Raw genomic sequence first — 19,383 nt, 5'->3', positions numbered from 1 at the left:
AAGGGACCAATGGGAGCCATAAAGCTGCAAACTTTATCTCATCTAACCATTCGAATCTCACTTATGGCAAAACATGCTAAATAACCTAGATCCAAGAAAAGGCACCCCAAAGATGGAAGCTTGAGGACTTACAAGGAATCTAGAAGATGCACACAAGGAGTAGAAATTAATTGCTTGCTTGATCTATGCACAAAAGCTCCTTCTTCTTCCTTCCAAGATCACACAATCATTAAAAAAATGAGTCAAGAACTTCAAAGGGAGGTTAGGGTTGATCAAGGGCTCTTTGGAGGTGATGGGGGTTGAGGGTGGAGAGAAAGCCTTATAACACCTGCATATTTGGGCTAGTCAATCAAGATATAATAAGCGTTAAAAATGACTTTTTGATAGAATATTATTTAGGATAAATTATCTTGACCCAAGTTAAAGTTTATGTGAAAAGGATTTTGTACATATAAAGAATGCCTAAATCTGACTTCATGAGAGGAAGTTGTGATTTTTAGAAGCTTCAACATAACAGTGTACGACTCAGAAACTGAAATCAAAATCGATCGGTTGTTAGAAAAATCAATCTAAACGAGAGTTGAAGATCTCGTCAACACCTATCCGTCAATATAAGGACAGTCGAGAACGGATATCAGATGAAAGAGTTATAAATTTTTAACGGACTTTAACATTTTAAGCTTGTTAAAAATATAAATTAAAAAATAAAGTCAAAATTAGCCGACATAGTATAAATGAAAGTTGTAGATGTTGTCGATACCTATGTGTGGATATAAAACGCATTGAAAAAGGAGTTCGTATTAAGAAGATATGAGTTTTTGAAGAAACATAAATTCCTTTCTACACTGGCGCGCAACGACAGAGTGCGCGACGCACACTAACACTCCACCAATTATCCGCCACATGTCACACAACTGCTGGAGACACATTGTAACAATGTAATTTTTCAAAACAACTTTTCATTTTTTAACACAATAAAACTCAAATAATATTCTCAAATCTCATGTTATCAAATGTTATCACAATTAAACATTTCCCAGAATCTAAAAAAAAAAAACAGAATCTTTTGCCTGTGTGTACAAATCATGTCGACACCTTCCCGTGATCCTCGCTAGTACCTAAAACACATAACACATAACACGGTAAGCATAAATGCTTAGCGAGTTCCCCAAAATACCACATACAGCAAATAAGCCACTCAACCCTATAACGTGGTATGACCCTCCGGTCAATATGTCTCAGCGGGACCCTCCAATTCCATAGCTGGTTGGACCCTCCGGTCCGGTCTGTATCATTGGACCCTCCGGTCCGGTCTATATCGTTGGACCTTCCGGTCTGGTCTATATAACACATAACATATATATAAAGTAATGCACATAAATCTCAATATACATATACACATAAGACCCTCCGGTCTGCACATAGATACCACTCTAGGTAATGTATAGTGAGAAGACTCACCTATGGTAATCTCGAAAAGTCTCGAACTCAAAATACTGATCTAGCCTCCGCCTAATCACATAAAATAATTCATCTCTAATTAACATGATTCTCAAAGGCTAGTCTAACCCCTTCCTATAGTCTCTCAGAAGGGGGAAATACCATTTCACCCCTCTAATGGTCCGAATGTCCAATTGTTGACCAACCCTAAAAGTCAACTCCAGTCAACGGTCTCGCCTTGACCAGACTCGTCGAGTGCACTCGAGTGATTTGGCAAGTCCATGCATGTTCTCTTAATCCTCCTAAGGCCTCACTCGACTCGTCGAGTTAACCTTATACTCGACAGGTTACCATTGATCATGAATCGCAGAGCAACACGATTCGACTTGTCGAGTCCTCTCATGGACTCGGCGAGTTTCCTCCATGAAAATGCTCAAATGACCTTCTGAGGTAAGATCTGTTTCTCTAACTTATAGATTTGACCTTCTAACACCCAAAAGTCACGCAAAGGTCCCATCTTTACGTTCATGCATCACAAATATGGCTCTATTTGATGAAATAACTCATAAAATGGTAGCCTAGACTCAAAAATCTCATGGGACTGCATAAAGCTAAATAGTTAGGACTCTCTGGACCTCTCAAGGTCCAGATCCAAAGTCTATTCCTCATTAGGACTCCATACTCTCAAAATCCCAACTAAAGAAGGGGTAAAAAACCCTAGATTCATGGGATCTACTATATACATGAAAATAGGCATGGATTCATACCTCAAACAACAAAATTTGATGAAGTGATAGCAGATATGAGCTCCTTAAACAACCTAGCTTTGAATCCCCTCCTTCTTCCTTGCAAGAATGCTCTAAGGTGAAGAAATTAGCTCCCCCCCCACAAACACACACACACACACACACACTCTCTCTCTCTCTCTATCTCTCTCTCTATGCTCTCTGGTTCGAAGGTTGTCTCTCAAGGATATCAGTGGCCGCAAACGAAGGCCATAAGGACCCTTAAATAGGGTACAAACCCAAAGATTTTAGGTTTCTGTCCACAGCGCGGACTCATCGGGTCAACTCTCCGACTCGTCAAATCCATTCATTAATCCGAGTCATCAGTCACGATCCTACTCGATGAGTTTAGGTGTCAACTCGTCGAGTCCCTATTCTCATCTCAAAACAAATACTTAAGTTATGATACCTGGAAATCCAGATGTTACAATTCTCCCCTACTAGAATTAGAATTCGCCCTCGAAGTCTCACTCTGCAAACAACTTCGGATGTTGCTCCCGCATCTCCGTCTCTGGCTCCCAAGGCAACTCGGACCCTCTCCGATGTTGCTACTGGACCTGAACCAGGGGCACCTCTTTTTTCCTCAGAACCTTGATCTTCCGATCCAAGATTGCGATCGGCCTCTCAATGTAATTCAGAATCGAATCCACTTGAGTATCCTCTAGCAGCACTACCGCCGTCTCATCAGCTATACACTTCCTCAACTGGGATACGTGGAAGGTATCATGGATTTGACCCAACTCCTCGGGTAGCTCTAAACGATATGCTACTTTGCCCACTCTGGAGATCACCCTGAAAGGACCAATGTATCGGGGCCTCAACTTTCCCCTCTTCCTGAATCGGATCACTCCTTTCCAAGGAGATACCTTCAGGAGTACAAAGTCTCTAACGCAAAGATATATGTATCCCAAATGCCGCCTATTTACAATTCCGCTCACTCTGCCCGTCCGTTTGTGGGTGATAAGTAGTGCTGAATTGTAATCTCGTGCCCATCTCCTCATGAAATTTATTCCAGAACCTGGAAGTGAAATGAACATCTCGGTTTGACACGATTGAGATCGGCACTCCATGCCGAGATACCACCTCTCTCACATATATCTTTGCCAACCTCTCTGCAGAAGAGCTCTCACTGATAGCAAGGAAGTTGCTCTTCGTCATTCAATCCACAATTACCCAAATTGCATTAACACGCCTCGCGGTCCTCGACAATTTGGTGATGAAGTCCATAGAAATCTGTTCCTACTTCCATTGGGGAACCTCTAGTGGCTGTAACCCATGCGGACTCTGATGCTCGGCCTTGACCCGATTACAGGTCAAGCACCTTTCTACTACCCACGCAACCTCCCTCTTCATACAGGGCCACCAATAATCTTTCTTCAGGTCTAAATACATCTTAGTGGCCCCGGGATGGAGCGAGAATCTCGATCTGTGCGCCTCCTCCATTAGTATGCTACGTGCCCCGCCTATAAACGACACCCAAATTTGACCATGAAAGGTCATAAGCCCTCCATTATCGGTAACAAACTCGGATACCTGCCCAATCACCCGCTCTTTCTTTCGGTTCTCCGGTCTCACTGCCTCTGCTTGGGCCTCTCAAATGGTATCCAACACCAAAGTTATCACCGTCATCCTAATACATATATCTCGAATCGGGGCACTCTCTGCCCTGCTGCTCATAGCATCGGCTACCACGTTAGCCTTGTCCGGGTGGTACAGGATTTCACAGTCGTAATCCTTTACCACATCCAACCATCTTCTTTGGTGCATATTCAGGTTGGGCTGATCCATCAGATACTTCAAACTCTTGTGGTCCGTGTATATGGTACACCGAACCGCATACAAATAATGGCGCCATATCTTGAGGGCGAACAACATTACCCCCAACTCCAAATCGTGGGTGGGATACCTCGTCTCATGAGGCTTCGGCTGCCTCGATGCGTATGTTATCACGTGCCCTCTCTGCATAAGCACCACACCTAGCCCCGATATAGACGCATCACAATACACCACAAAATCCTCCATTCCATCCGGAAGGGCTAACACCAGGGCTTCGCATAATCTCTGGAGAAGTGTCTCAAACGAGGTCTGCTACTCAGGACCCCAAGTAAAAGCAACGCCCTTCCAGGTCAATCTGGTGAGGGGGACGACAATCTTGGAGAAATCCTTGATAATTCTCCGATAGTAGCCGGCCAACCCCAGAAAAATCCTGATCTGGTGGGGTATCTCGGCACCTCCCAATGCATAACAGCCTCAATCTTGGCCGGATCGACCAATATCCCATTATGATTAACGAGGTGCCCCAAGAACTAGACCTCTCGTAACCAGAAATCGCACTTGGAGAATTTGTCATAAAGCCTCTCCGATCTCAATACTCCGAGGAACTCTCTTAGATGCTCCTCATGCTGCTCTCTCGACCTCGAATATACTAGAATGTCGTCAATGAACACTATCACCGATCGATCCAACATCGGCTTGCATACTCGGTTCATGAGATCCATGAATGTTGCTGGTGCATTGGTGAGCCCAAAAGGCATCACCACGAACTCGTAATGCCCATAATGAGTCCTAAACGCCGTCTTTTTCTGGATATCCTCATCACGCACCCTCATCTGATGATATCCAAACCTCAAGTCTATCTTGGAGAACCAAGACCCCCCCCCCCCGGCAACTGATCGAACATATCATCGATCCTCGGTAGTGGATAATAGTTCTTGACCGTCAACTTGTTCAACTCTCGGTAATCAATGCACATCTGGTGTGAACCATCCTTTTTCTTGACAAAACGGATCGACGCTCCCCACGACGAGCTATTCGGTCGAATGAATCCCTTCCCTAGCAGCTTCTGAAGCTACAAGGATAACTCCTGTATCTCTGGTGGCACAAGGCGATAGGGTGCCTTGGCAATATGTGCTGCTCCCGAAACTAAATCAACACGAAACTCCACCTGCCTCTCCGGAGGCACACCCAACAACTCCTCAGGGAAAACATCCGAGAACTCGCGCACTATCGGGACCTCGTCGATAGAACTCGGCCTCTCTGCAGCAACTCGTGTATCCATCACATAGGCTAAAATGCTGACCCAAACCAATTACCCTCGCCATACACCATAAGCACTCCCCCACTAGGGTCTCGTATGGTCACCAACTGATGCTCGTAGTCAATAACAACTCCAAATCGGCTCAACCAGTCCATGCCCACGATGACACAGACATCCCTCATCGCAATTGGTACCAAATATATCGGGAACTCAACACCGAAAATCTCGAGTACACATCCTCGAATCACATCCGTAGCATACATCGCTCGCTCGTCGGCTATAGAAACTCGTAGAGGGTGACTCAACACCTCTTACCGGATACTAATGTGCTGGCTAAATGTTAATGACACGAAAGATCGACTCGCACTTGAGTCAAATAACACTAAGGCAGGTACAAAACTCACAAGAAAAGTACCTATGCATCTCACAATATAAGAACACTATCTCAAACTCAGAGCAAGTAAATAAATGAATACATACTAGCCACGACATCGGGCGCTGCGCGGACGTCCCCCGCTGTCAGCTGAAAGGCTCTCCCACGAGCCTTCGGTGCCTCGGCCTTCACTGGCCGGGCCTCGGTAGCCCTAGCATCAGGTGCAAACCCCTGATCTGATCCTTGAAGTAGCTGCGTGCACTCTGACTTCCGATGGCCATTCTGGTTACAGTAAAAGCAAACTGTAAACCCTTTGGGACAATCCCTTGCGGAATGCCCCTCCTTGCCACACTTGTAGCACACCCCTGCTCTACACACTCCCTCATGGTTCTTGTCGCACTTCCCACAAGTGCGGACCCTCTGTTCCCAGATCTTGAATCAGTGGGTTTTTCCTGCATGGCTGCCGGCTAAGACTGCGTCGGCTGCCTATCCCTCTTATGAGACTCGGCCTCCTCCTTGGCCTGAGTCTCTAGCTCGATCTCCCTCTTCCGGGAATTTTCCTGGATCTCGGAAAATATCCGGTATGTTGAGTTCGCCATGAACTCACGAATGTCTCTACTTAGAATGCTCATATATCGTCTCATGCGTGCCTACTCAGTAGACACATGCTCAGGGAAAAATAATGCCCTCTCATGAAACATCCATGTAATCACAGTTACAGACTCTGTCCCCTGCTTGAGGGACAAGAACTCCTGCTCGAACCGTTCCCTCTCCACCAGGGGAACATACTCATCTCGAAACATGGTGGTGAACCTCTCCCAGGTTACTGTTGTTGTCTCTGCGGAAGTGAAATCAGCCGTCACAAATTTCCACCAGTCCTTTGCCCCCAAGCGAAGATGGTTCAAAGTGAACTGTACCCTCAGATGCCCCGGACAAGAACAGGTGTAGAAGCATCCCTCAATGTCTGAGATCCACCTCATCGTAACTATCAGATCCTGAGTCCCATCAAACTTGGGTGGGTTCGTGTTGTTGAACTCTCGGTACAGCAACGAGTCACCCCCCTGTGGCCTCACGGCAGCGACAGCTGCAGCAGCAGCTGCCTCAGTAACAACATCATATCTCTCATCAAACGTCTTAATAAGCATGGTCTTGATAGACCCAAACATCTCTGGAATGGCCTCCCGGATTGCCGTGGCCACCTCATCATGAATCATCCGACGAATCTCCTCGTCGCTAACATTGCTGCCACCTGGTGTGTGACGTGTCCCAACCATGATATCTTTAAAACACAACACAAAAGAAATTAGAGACTCGTTCGAGTGTACTCGCACTTGATACTCAACCCTACTTATTCCTTAGTACCCTAAGGATTCTTACTTGAACTATTCACCGATCCGTTGCTTCCAGTAGTACGGGCCCTAGACTACCTTCCAAAATGCATCGATATTCACCCCAAGTCCTCCTCCTAGGATCCCAGATCACAATTACTCTATATCTCGCTAAACACAGGCTACCCTCTAGTAGACCACTCATAAGCTCCTCGTTGCTACCTACTCACTCTCGAAGTATCTCATAGCAGCAGTAATCTCCTAGGATAAGGCATCACAAATCAGGCCACTCTAATCCTAGATAAGAATACCTAGCCTACTCTAGCATGCATAGCATATCGCATAATATCTCATAACACATAATGTAAGGGTATTTTGGGAAATCACCGTTCGGGCGCTGGCTGATCGTACACACTGTTCCATTCTGCTTTTCTCAAAAATCTATTATTCTTTTAAAAGATTTGTTTCTTTTATGAAATTTTTTCTCAATTCCTCAATTTGAGTTCAGATATGCCCGAAGGTGCATCCGAATCCCTCAAACCAAGGCTTTGATACCAACTTGTTACAACATAATTTTTCAAAACAACTTTTCATTTTTTTTAACACAATAAAACTCAAATAATATTCTCAAATCTCATCTTATCAAATGTTATCACAATTAAACATTTCCCATAATCTCAAAAAAACATAATCTTCTGTCAGTGTGTACAAATCATGTCGGCGCCTTCCCGCGATCCTCGCTAGTACCTAAAACACATAACACATAACACGGTAAGCATAAATGCTTAGCGAGTTCCCCAAAATACCACATACAACACATAAGTCACTCAACCCTATAACACGGTATGACCCTCCGGTCAATGTGTCTCAGTGGGACCCTCCAGTCCTGTAGCTCGTTGGACCCTTTGGTCCGGTCTGTATCGTTGGACCCTCCAGCTCGGTCTATATCGTTGGACCCTCCGGTCCGGTCTATATCGTTGGACCTTCCGGTCTGGTCTATATAACACATAGCATATATATAAAGTAGTGCACATAAATCTCAATATACATATACACATAAGACCCTCCGGTCTGCACATAGATACCACTCTAGGTAATGTATAGTGAGAAGACTCACCTATGGTAATCTCAAAAAGTCTCAAACTCAAAATACTGATCTAGCCTCCGCCTAATCATATAAAATAATTCATCTCTAATTAACAGTGATTCTCAAAGGCTAGTCTAACCCCTTCCTATAGTCTCTCAGAAGGGGGAAATACCATTTCACCCCTCTAATGGTCCGAATGTCCAATTGTTGACCAACCCTAAAAGTCAACTCCAGTCAACTCCAGTTAACGGTCTCGCCTTGACCAGACTCGTCGCGTGCACTCGAGTGACTTGGCGAGTCCATGTGTGTTCTCTTAATCCTCCTAAGGCCTCACTCGACTCGTCGAGTTAATCTTTTACTCGACAAGTTACCATTGATCACGAATTGCGGAGCAAAACGATCCGACTCGTCGAGTCCTCTCATGGACTCGGCGAGTTTCCTCCATTAAAATGATCAAATGACCTTCTGAGGTCAGATCTATTTCTCTAACTTATAGATTTGACCTTCTAACACCCAAAAGTCACATAAAGGTCCCATCTTTACGTTCATGCATCACACATATGGCTCTATTTGATGAAATAACTCATAAACTGGTAACATAGACTCAAAATTCTCATAGGACTACATAAAGCTAGATGGTTGGGACTCTCTGTACCTCTTAAGGTCCAGATCCAAAGTCTATTCCTCATTGGGACTCCATATGCTCAAAATTCCAACTAAAGAAGGGGTAAAGAAACCCTAGATTCATGGGATCTACCATATACACGAAAATAGGCATGTATTCATACCTCAAACAACAACCTTTGATGAAGTGATAGCATATTTGAGCTCCTTAAACAGTCTAGCTTTGAATCCCATCCTTCTTCCTTGCAAGAATGCTCTAAGGTGAAGAAATTAGCTCCCCCCACACACACACACTCTCTCTCTCTCTCTCTCTATGCTCTCTGGTTCGAAGGGTGTATCTCAAGGGTATGATTGGCTGCAAATGAAGGTCATAAGGACCCTTAAATAGGTACAAGCCCAAAGATTTATGGTTTCTGTCCACAGTGCGGACTCATCGAGTCGACTCTTCGACTTGTTGAGTCCATTCATTAATCCGAGTCATCAGTCGCGATCTTAGTCGACGAGTTTAGGCATCAACTCGTCAAGTCCCTCTTCTTATCTCAAAAAAATACTTAAATTATGATACCTGGAAATCCAGATGTTACACACATCATCATGTCCGACTAAGTGTGCAGCATACATGCAAAATCCCTCAATAAATACCCTTCGAACTTCAGTCCATTCCCACACATTTCTTACATTTCTCTCTCGAGTTCTCTCGACTTTAGCTCTAGATTTCCCTTAGTTTTAGTCCTTGACGAAGCCTTGCGATCCCTAGAATCGCTGTGGTGTTAGATAGCTAGTGAATAAAAGCTCATAGATCAAATTTTTGCTTGCATAATTCCTGGCTTTCAATCTAATACTCTGTAAGTTAAGCTACACTTATTTTATTTAAGTGTAGCTTTTAATTATAGTCGTAGTCATTGTTATTAACCTATAATTAAGATTTATTAGTAATTCCAAATCATTATACTGATTGATCTACGTATGGGGATGATGTCTAGGCTAGATTTAGTGAGGTTTTTAAAGTGAGATTTCCAAACAGTATACTATGTATACCAAATGGACCATACCTCTGATATGATCCTACCTGGTTGTTCCTTACTTGATAGATATTGATGTAAACATTAGGATTAGTGATGAATCTACACTATCATTATCCCCTAGGAATATAAGACTAAAACTTAGTAGTAATCATACCTAGGTTGACTTAAAGGAAACGCCAAAGTGCCAAGGCAAAACGTTGCTCAAATTATAAGGCATCCAGTTTTATCAAGTAGATGCATAGTTACTTTAAAATTACACATACATATGAAGTATTTAGATAATTGAATGTTATATGTGCTTATGTGTAAAAATGTTATGTGTTAGATGAAATATTATAAAGATAAATTTATATGACGTATACCATATATGTATTTTTATGAATATAATACCTTCAGTAATGAAGGGTAAAAATGATAAGATAGCATAGTATGATGAAAGATGAAAATGATGATATGATTTCATGACCTTAATAGTACTATTATACCAACGATGTAGGAACTAGTATTGTTGTACTAACAATGTAGGAACTAGTACTATTATACTAACGATGTAGTAATCTAATAGAATATAGATGGCAAAAATGATGGTCCTTAAAGACAAGACTCTATAAATGAATAAAGAAGATAACGAGGTTGGATAATCGGGTTAATTGTTTGATAATTAAACATATTAATTATATTATTGTGAGTTGAAAACCCAATGTAATCATCATGTTTCCCAACCTGACCCACTCAGTTTCTTTGTATCATAGGTAGTAGTAGAAAAATACAAAAATGATGAGAGATTCAAGGAGATGTAGACTGATTGTCTAAGATACTGTAAGGCCTATTTATGGTTATGTTTTGTATCAATTATGATATCCTAAGATTTTATAAATAAATGAAAAAAATTTCTTTGGAAATACTTTTATGGGACCAAATTTCGTATTTGTAAATCAACTTTGTTTTAAATAAAGATACATAAAATTTTTTAAAATGGCCTTTATTTTAGGGATGTCACAACCCTAGCCATCACTTCCTTTAAATAGAGTTCAAGGCCTATAAATTTTGGGTTTGTCATAATATCATCACCATGTCGTGGCCATGTCATGCCCACGTCGTGGTGACCTAAAGATCTATGCATTTTCTCAAGTGATGTCACGTCGTGCCAGTCCTTCTACCATGTCATGGGCACCAGATTTTCACAGAATATAATTGAAGAACTTGTACCTGAATGCTGGTTTTATAGGTTTTTAGTGGGAAAACACATGGGTGGACTCTTTCCTTGTATAGAAATCTATTTAGGTTTCAGGGTGCTGCCCCTATACCCCATCAAGGGAGCTTTCCCCAGGCTCCATACACCTGAGTTCACATTTAACATTTCGAGGGTACACCCCACCCCTCCAATCTTGAATAAATGAACCCAAATTGTCTTAATAATAATAATAATTACATTAAAATATGCTAATAACACTAAAATTACCAACATTCCTCCCCCATTTTAGTGTAATACTTAATTAAATAATATAGAAAACAAAAAAACAAACTCATGCATGAATGAAAATGTCTTGAAGATTGAATTTTCATATTAGTATAACACACGTTTCAAATATTTGAGAATCTGGGTGTCCTAAGGATTGAACCCATCAACTCATTTGAGTAACTGAAGATATTATAGACGTAAGTTTTACACAAATTCTAATGTTTCAACTTGACACTATTACAACATCTATCCTATCCATTCATGAGTGCATAAAAGCCGAGCCCAAGCTTTCTGAAGTGGCAACACTTCACACTCAGATAGGTAGTTCTTCTAAATCATGCAACTATAATTCACTTTTTAAAAAGAACTATTAAGAATATAATTCAACTTATGTTTATTATATGGGTTATAAGCACATACCTTAGTAACATAAGTGTGCTCCAATATCCATAAGCAAGCTTTCCACATTGAATTCAACTTCTAACATTATATTATAAGGAAATTGGATATCTTACCCATAGAGATATCAAGTGGGCATTAAACCATCCTTATCATAGAATTTCTTACAAAGTATTTAGCTAACCGTTTTTTCAAGTGATCTGTTGAATTCTTTAACACCCAGATTTCACTCTATAGAAGAACTCTATACAAATCCTTTGTTTATTAAATTCAAAGTAGATATATATTACTTTATAGAAAAAATAATCATCATAAGTGTGTAGTAGACGTCAATACAATTTTCGTAGATATATAGAACGCTTAAATCTGATTTCGTATGAAGAAGTTATGATTCTTTGAAGTTTCGGTTCAACCCTATACGACAAAGCGTGTCGTAAAAAGTGAACCGGAGATAGATTGTTGATTAGCCTAATTAATCTAAAAAAAATCATAGTAATGGTAAAAAAATCATGCATATAAACAACATCCATATCTAACTTCATATGAGGAAGTTATAGTTTTTCGAAGTTTTGATGTGATAGAGTACAAAAATATACATCACGAAAATCAAAACTAAGATCGGTTGATTGTTAGAAAAAACAATGTAAAAAAGAGTTGGAGATCTCATAAATATGAATTTGTTGATATAGAGACAGTCGAGAACGGAGTCCGTATGAAGGAGCTATGATTTTTGCTCGGACATTAACAGTCTAATTCCTATTAAAGTATGAATTTAAAACAAATTGAGAATTAGCAATAGAGATCTAAAGGAATGTTTTAGTGCTCGTCAAGAGGATTCCTGGGATAAAAAGAACGTCGATAATGGATCTCGTATGCAAAAGTATGTTCGTTCAAAGATTTTAGGAAAATATCTAACTTGATGATGTGGCGGCTCGAGTGTGCACCACCTCATAAGTTGGCGACCAAGTCTCCTGACCGACATGATGACTTGTATACAAAACTTTTTGAAACTATTGGATTAAGGTGTCTAAGCACATAAATAAATTATATTGAATTTGTAATTAGAAGCAAAGTCCTTTTTGGGTTGCCCTGATAACTAGAAACTGATTAGAATGACATTTGTAAAGAGAGGAAATAATTTATTAGTTTATTATATGATTAATAACTTAACTATAAGTAGATTAAATTAATTAATAATTGATCAGAATTAATTTGGAATTAGTTTGAGATCAATTGGAATAATTAGAAGTGCAAGGGTTGCTTTGTAATTGCTTAATAGTTTAACAATGGAGAGGTTCTAGAAACCCCTTGGTGTGGATGGTTTTGGTTGCCTTGGAGGGAAATTCATAATTTTCCATTTAATAAATGGAAAGTAGACAATTAACAGGATTTGAAATAAAATTATTTGATGTTCAAATCTGTGGTCTTTAGGGTTTCCTGGCAGCTATATAAAGGGGTATATGGATTGCATTTTTCGGCCAATATTATAAGAGATACTCTATCCTCAAAATCTTATCTCGTTTCCTCTCTCCTCTATTATGTTCTAGTTTCTAGCATTGGGTGTGAGCCATTAGAGACATCATCTTTTGGTGCTTGTTTTCTAAAGGTTAACAATGGAGGGAATCAAAGGTATTGTTTGCAATAACAAATCTAAAGGTATGTAACCCTAAACTTATGAATATCGATTATACTAGGATTTATGTAGGGTTTTTAGTTCATAGTATTTTTCCATTAATGCGAAGACATAGATCCTTATAGGTTTCATGTACCCTTAATTGTTAAGTGTTATTTTTCTGCATTGTACATGAATTTTATAACCTACGAAAATCATCAGGCACCTAGCACCATAGAAACAAGATACATCAAATCTTTTAAAAGATGAGATGTGGACCACCAGAATTTGGACACATGGCAACAAAGCGATGGAACAACGTCAGCCTTGGGTGTGGAATGCCTAGTCTACATTCTATATATAGATGCCGAAAATCACTTCTTTTTTCACACATTTCAAACCAATTCTCTCTGAATCTCTTCCCACCCTTGAGTCCAACTTTTACTTGGCTTCTAACGACTTTAGCATGGCTCTGAGATATTTAGGAGCCCGACGAGAAGGAGCTTTCAGGTTTGAGGTTTACCCGTGCATTTTTTGACTTTTCGCTAGAAGCTCTATAAGTTAAAATACACTTATTACACTTTAAGTGTGGCTTATTTTTAAGTTCATTATCGTTATTATGCACCTATAAACAAGATTTATCAGTGATTCCATTTGATAATACTGGTTAATCTTCTTATGATAGTGATGTCTAGGCTAGATCGAGTGAGGTGTTTAAAGTGATATTTACAAACAGTATACTATGTATACCAAATAGGCCCTACCTCTGATAGGATCTTACATGGTTGTTCCTTATTTGATAGATCTCAATGTATTCATTGGGATTGTTGAGGAATGCATGAAATATTATAAATACAAATGAATACTAAATCACAATAATATTTGTACATAGGTTGTTTAAAAGGGATAAGCTGAAACATTAGCCCAGGGGGTAGTTTCTTGAGGATCTTCCACCTCAATCAGGTGAGTTATCTCACTATACTATGTATTACTATATATATATATATATATATATATATATATATATATATATATATATATATATCCATGTATGCTAGGATATAAAAGCTAGTATGTGTTTAATGTTAGTGCACTAGTAGCTACTAGGGTAGAATGTATAGTCTCCATGTCTTTGTACTAGTGGAGCCAAAAGTATCCTCTATGTGTTTAAATGTTGTTGTAGTTAAATTATTCGTTATGGTTAGAATAAGGATTGACGATGGAACGACGACAGGTCAGGATCCGATAGAACTAAGTGTTGACGATAAAATGGTAGGTATGTCGAATGTCTAAATACACATATTATTGGTGGATCGACAAAAGGTCGCGATCCAATTGACGGATTGGCAAAAGTTCATGAGTCATTTTTTGTATGTATGTATATGTATTGTGGTGTGTGGTATTTTGGGAAACTCACTAAGATTCGTGCTTACCTAGTTGATTAAAAATGTTTTTAGGCACTTATTCAGATCTTGAGAAAGGAAGGCTCAACTGTACACACGCGCATTGGCAACATGTTTTCCGCATAATGTAATTATACTCTGATTTAATTGAATAAATAAAAAATTGCTATGAAAACTAAGACGTTACAAGTTGGCATCAGAGCCATAGTTTAAGAAAATTTAATGAACACTCATGTGATTCCAGGCTCAAACTAAGGATCATAGAAATTATAAACCTTTTTAGAAAAAGAATAATACAAAAAGGATAGAATGTGATGTGTACAGTTAGTCGGAGCTTAGAAACGAAAGTGATTTCCAAAATATCCACATATGTGATGTTTTGTTGATATATAAATTGTTAGAAATACATGTTAGTATGTAGGCTAGGGATCTTTTCAGGAACTATAGATTAGAATTGTATGATACTTAAGATGCCTTATAGTCTAGAGATTTGTTTATTATTTGCTGCTTAGAACCTATATTGATATTAATTAGTTATTTGACATATACATTAGGTTACATGCTCCCATGATTAAATAGTTTTAGATTGCTTTATTTGGCGCTATTGCGCAGCTCTCATTTGAGTCCAACCGTTGTAGTATTAGATCTTTCAGTCGATAGACTATTTTATTTTAGCTGCATGTAATTGTATTCATCCGATAATTACTTAATATTGGTAGAAGTTCTTCTTTGTCTGATTGAAGGGTGAAGTGGAAGGAATCCTAGAAGAAGTTTCTAGGGAGTATAGTATGTGCTTGGTAGGGCAGGTACTTATAAGATAAGGCGTTACTAAAGACGCAAAATCCTAGTGGAGTGTAGGAAAATATGTTGTATGTTCTTGTTGGGATACATAAGTATATGTTTAGCATTCTTTGTGTGTAGTATTGTAAGTGACTTGAAAACTACAAGACGATTCTTGGGATAAGTATTAGCAGATGTGAAAGGTAGTAGAGGCCTATACTACCTAAAGCACAAGACTCACACTTAGATCAGGAGGAGTCATAAAGTTTTTATGATATTATTAACTGGATAGATAGTGTGGCTAACGCTATAAATTTGTTTAGTGTTAATTCTGTTATTACATATTTTATGGTGATGTCTAAGAGAGTGGCTCTAAGTTCAGGCCTAAGTAGGACACAAAAGATAAAGTACGAATAAATTACAATTGCATAAGAGAGTTAATTTATAGAATCTTGTTTGATATAGTACTAACTTTAGTCATTTAAAAAGGGGATGGTCAGGGTGATCGACATAAGGGTTGCAACTTTCGTTGGTGTTGAGTAGCCAATAGTTGAAGTTGATATATGTAGTAATATGTTTGCGTATCAACCTCCCATAACCAGTGAGGAAGGATTGAGTTGTTATTATATAAAACATAAGAGATTTGGAATGTGTCTTCCATACTAGTCTATGTCTCGTAGAGAACATGGTTCAGCTTGTTATGAATATTTTTACAGCAAAAGGTCGTCGGGATATGATCATTTAGTATGATACCGTAGTTGTGATAAGAACTTGTTGAGCATCAGTGCTACCGGTTGATATAAAAAAAAATTGGTGTTAGAAAGGGTGAAACCTTACCCATATAGCACATTCAGCCCACTAAGACCAGGCTTTCAATTGTAGCACTCCAGTCCATCGTGTAAGGACTTGATCGATGCCCATTTTGACCCCCAACAACCCTCCCCCTCAAAAATTTCTCCTTGTGAGAATCGAACCCTTGCCACTGGCTTTGATACCACTTGTTGAGCATCAACGCTACAGTTGATCTAAAATTAATTGGTGCTAGATCAACTGGTAGTGTTGATGCTCAACAAGTGGTATCAAAGCCAGTGGCGAGGATTCGATTCTCTCAGGGATCAATTTCTGGGGGGGGGGATTGTTGGGGGTCAAAAATGACATCGATCAAGTCCTCACACAATGGCCTGGAGTGTCGTAATCGAATGTCTGGTCCTGGAGGGCTGAATACGCTATATGGGTAAGGTTGCACCCTTTCTAACACCAATTGGTTTTAAATCAACTGGTAGCATTGATGCTCAATAGAACTATGTCATAAGATGTGTTTAGAAGGAACAAGTGTGTGTGTCCATTGTAAGTTGAGTATATAACTAAAGGGTTGGGATTAAAGGTCCATCGTGTTGTATTAGGTGTCTACGCCTATAACTATAATTGGTATGTACTTGACCCGATAGTAGCATGGTCATTTCGGGTTGCCTTCACCAGAACAATTTGATAAGATGGATATTTGAGAAAGAGGTTGGTTGTGATTTATTAATATATTATAAGCAAGGTTGCAAAAATCTCTTGATGGTAGATCGACGATCAACTGAGGTCAAGGGATTAATCGGGGACCATTAATTATTAATAAATTATTACAAAATTAATAAATATAACATTAATCTTGAGAAGATAACATTATATAAATTAAAAAATCATTAAAAACTAATAAATATAACATTATAATAAGAGAAAATGTAACACTAAATATTGTTTCTAGTATAACATATTTCCCACACAATGATCACCATGGCAACAGTCTATGCATACCCAGTTTGACATTTCTAGATTGTCACCTACTTTGTACAATAAGATTGTCACCTGCTTTGTACTTGTAGGTTGTAGCAACATATAAGGGATTCAAGGATTGTGAGAAACAACTTGAAGAGTCCAAAGGTTTGGTTCAATATCTTGTCCTTTGTATGGTTCCCTTGAGTTGGATATGTTGAAGTAATAGATGAGTTTGTGTTGTTATTTTACAGTTAGGACTGGTACATGTGGTGAAGAGGTTGGATTGTGGGCTGCTGACCTTGTAGGTCCTATATAGAAACATAACAATAACATGGGTTAGATGTGTTTTTTGGCATTTTAGGTTATTCTTAACTGCTTATGCATGCTAACTTATGAATTCAATTCATATATAGGTTCGTATGTACTAGAGATACAGTGAACGAAAATCATTGAAACCTTATGATATAAATTCATCACCCCTGTAACTATAAGAAATAGAATTAACTGATAGATGTAAGAAGTAAGAAGGATATGTGAGGAATATGTATATGATTCTAGGTTCTTCAGCTAATTCCCTTAGTACATCAATGTCATCTTGAGTATAAATTCCTTAAATTAGACCAATTGATGATTGCTTACCAAACAAGTATACCATAGATAAAATGTGGTGATTGCTTTTGTGAACTCAAAATTCTGAGAAAACATAGAGATCATAATAATCTAAGATACCAAGTTTCTTCTAGGCATTTCATCGAACATCCTATGGGCGTACCCGAGTTGAATCAATGGATACATGGCAATGCATAATGTTTGTAAATTAAAATCAAAATATGTTTCAATTGCATATAATTTACCAAAATTCATGATCATAGACAACAACCATACGTGATTAAGGAGCTATTGAGGAGGAAGCAGAGGATTAGCAACCGATCTAGGCTTCAATGGCTTTGACTATGATGGTGGGATTCAATGGTTGTGGAAGTTCAATATTGGCTTCAATGGCTATGGAAGTTTGATGGTGAACAACAATGGTATAAGGAGGAGGTTCTACTGTAACAATGGTTTATGTGGGTGTCTAAGTTTTCTTTTTAATAGGTAGTTGAAGGAGGTCTCGATAGTGGATTCAATGGATGTAGAGGTTCGAAGCTGGTATCTTTAGTGAGATGGTGCGGTGGTAGTGGAGGTAGTTGCTAAACATGTACTAATTTGGTGTTTCTAGTGAAGAAGGAGGGTTGTATAGATTGTTTTCGATAGAGTTGTGATCCAACGACAATGATGTGTAAAGATGTATAGAATTGTTAAAAGTTTGGCATCCCACATCACTGGTGGGATAATAAATGAAGGCACGCATATCTTATAAAAGGGGAGATGGATCCTTGGAAAATCAAACCCAACTATGTGTTAGGCTAGCTGGCTCCATTGAGCTGGTAGTTAGCTGGATCGACTTGGCCCGATTTGGCATCTGATTTGGATCGATTTGGACCGACTTTGACCGATATTGATCAAGAGCAATTAATTAACCCTCTAACACCTATTCGTAGGCGTTTTGAGGCTGCCAAGCCCCTAGGCGCCGATTAATCGACTGCCTAGACCGATTTTTATAACACTGGTTATTAGTATAATATATTAATTGAGAAATCATATTATTTAATTGGTATTGATCAAGAATTAATTTGGAATTAATTTAGTGATCAAAAGAAAGTGATTAAATTAACCTGGACTGATTATGTATGATAGTGAAACATATGGTTTAGGCTAATGATCCATGATTAGTTTGAGTTGGATTAAGATTATGTGAAAGTCCATTAAGTGATAATCCAAATCAATTGTTGGATCATAAGTCTAAGTGTAAAAATTTAGGGTTTAACTATGACTCTTGGAATTCTACACTATAAGTATGTCCCCTTAGCTCCAAAATCGACACCCTTTCATTCCAACAAGAGCATAGCCGATTTTGTGTCTCCTAAACCTCTCTCATTTGTTCTCTAATTGTTTATTGGTGTTTGCGACTTGTTTGAGGCATCACACTTTGGGTGCTAAGCTCATTTAAGGTCAAGTTCTACAAGCTACATCAAAAGGTACTCTTCTAACTAGTTTTTATGATACATATATCAAATTTGCATGCTAGTTAGGCTTCATGCTTTGGAAAAAGAATATTACATGTATAATTAGAGAAAACTTAGATCCAAAGCATTAGGGTTGTATCTGACCATAGGGATGTTAGAGTACATAAAACTCATCAGTGGTATCAGAGCCATGGGTGT

The sequence above is a fragment of the Lactuca saligna genome, chromosome 9, assembly GCF_052625555.1.
Source record: "Lactuca saligna cultivar CGN05327 chromosome 9, ASM5262555v1, whole genome shotgun sequence".
Lineage (NCBI taxonomy): Eukaryota > Viridiplantae > Streptophyta > Magnoliopsida > Asterales > Asteraceae > Lactuca > Lactuca saligna.
This window is presented reverse-complemented; position numbering follows the sequence as displayed.